Here is a 2,500-nt window from a genome sequence, read left to right on the forward strand (position 1 = left end):
CTGGGGTATTGACTGCATGTTACCGTGCAGTATTAATTGCATAGTGCGGATAGCATCATGCAGCCATTGCTTTAGGGACTGTTTTGGGACACCGCTACGGACTAGAGCCACATATTATTTGTCTATGTTAAAGAGAAATTTCTACTCCTAGAAGAATGACGCTACTTTTTGCACTACGACTATCCCTCCTTTACGCTATTCCCCTGAAACTGTCCTTTACCACTTCTTTGAGTATATCTTTTTCCCTGTGTGACTATGTATCCTACTCTGTAGATTTGCACAAAGATTTTTGCAAAAGGTGAAGGTGTTTTTGGTGCTTTTATGGAATTGGAGAAGGCTTATGGTAGGGCAGACAGGCACTATGGGAGGTATTGCGGATGTATGAGATACAGGAAAACATATTAAGGACAGTCCAGAGTTTTTACGACAGTAGTATAACTTGTGTTAGGATATGGAATGGTGACTGAGTGGTTTGAGGTAATGATGGGGCTGCATGAAGGCTGTATTATGTCACCATGGCTGTTTAATGTGTACATGGGTTGGGTGAAATGGGAGGTAAATGCGAGAGTATTGGGGCAAGGGGTTGAGGATAGTTAGAGACAGTGGAGAGAAATGGAAGACGAGCCAGTTGTTGTTTGCGGACGACACTGCTCTTGTGGCAGGGTCAGAGGAGAAATGGAAGTTAATGGCGGAGTTTGGGAATATACGCGATAAAAGAAAGTTCAAGGTAAATGTGGGTAAAAGCATGGTGATGAAATGTACAAGGGGATTTCTCCCATTTTTTTTCTTTTTCGTTATATGTATCATGTAAAAAATGTCAACACTCTATTTTAAACAGCTATTTTCTAAAAATATATTTCTATGGAATTATAGAAGATAGACCTGTGCGCACCAATGATGAAAGATTGAATCGTGCACCCCGACTGGCTACTCACAATTCACCAGCCGGCGCGGCGTGACAAGAAACATTGATACTGGAGATTTTGGTATACCACACCATATTTTTATTATTTATATCTAAATCTGATATTACTTTATGTACTGCATATTACTATTTTACTTATTTCTAATTAATACATATGTTTACGAACTCATTGATAAAACTTTCTAAGGTTACAATATAGAAAAAAAATATATATGGGTTCCATTAAAACAGCCAAGTTGCGTTCGCCTCTGGGATAGGCAGGAAAATCGCGAATACCCATTACTTAGGTTACAAGAGAAAAAGTCGCGGACAAGCAGGGTTAAGAATGGTGGTGGTGTGTGTGTGTGTGTGTGTGTGTGTGTGTGTGTGTGTGTGTGTGTGTGTGTGTGTGTGTGTGTGTGTGTGTGTGTGTGTGTGTGTGTGTGTGTGTGTGTGTGTGTGTGTGTGTGTGTGTGTGCGTATTCATCTTGGTCTTTGGATCACGTGCTGGACTTGTGATCGACAGCTATTTCTCTGTCGGAAGAGAGCTCAGAGCTCGTATGATCGATCTATGGGTAATGCTGTGACCTTACACGCACACACACACCCAACTACCCGCCCACGAGAGTTGGAGTAACGACTCGAAGCGCAGCGATAATGAAATTATTTCAGCCCTGGGCAGGATTCGAGCCTGGACCGCCGTAGTGACAGTCAGGGACTCTACCAACTGCGCCACCGAGTCGTGTGTGTGTGTGTGTGTGTGTGTGTGTGTGTGTGTGTGTGTGTGTGTGTGTGTGTGTGTGTGTGTGTGTGTGTGTGTGTGTGTGTGTGTGTGTGTGTGTGTGTGTGTGTGTGTGGGTGTGGTGTGTGTGTGTGGTGTGTGTGTGTGTGTGTGTGTGTGTGTGTGTGTGTGTGTGTGTGTGTGTGTGTGTGTGTGTGTGTGTGTGTGTGTGTGTGTGTGTGTGTGTGTGTGTGTGTGTCCAATTCACGAAAGCAAAATAAGACAGTGGCCATTTAATTTTAGTCTTAGCCGAGTTATACAAAGAATACTATGATCTTCCTATACACCATTTTTTTCCTCTCACAAGTAGGTAACCAGGAATACCATGAAGTTTAATTTAAGGAAATAACTACCTAGGGCTGTATGGGCAAACTGACACTCATGAATAACAATGTGAAGCAGTTTTAGACACAATGACGAACAAATCATTCACGGTTAGTACCCCAGGTAGGTTTCTTTTTTCATTATTTATTTATTTTGATTCTATTTCATTTTATTTTATTTTATTCTATTTTTCTTTTCTTTTTTCTATAATGTCCTATTTTTGTATGGTGTGTCCTTTTTTGAGATTTCGATGTCTGGCAATCCTAGCCCTACGTTGCAAGAGAGTTAACGTCACATGAAAGCCTTGGTGGGCCAACAAAGACAACGAAGAAGACGCGACGAAAGAGGACGACGAGGACGACGACAACGACGAGATCCCAGATGTCAGAGCAAAAAGATGTCATTCCATCCGGGAAGCAATGAGACGCTATAAACTTGACCATAATTGAAATGTAACGATGCAAGAGACTTGACTTCCCAGGCCATCAGAA

Source organism: Oratosquilla oratoria, chromosome 1, assembly GCF_046742065.1.
Source record: "Oratosquilla oratoria isolate Oo_2021 chromosome 1, ASM4674206v1, whole genome shotgun sequence".
In the NCBI taxonomy this organism is placed as follows: Eukaryota; Metazoa; Arthropoda; class Malacostraca; order Stomatopoda; family Squillidae; genus Oratosquilla; species Oratosquilla oratoria.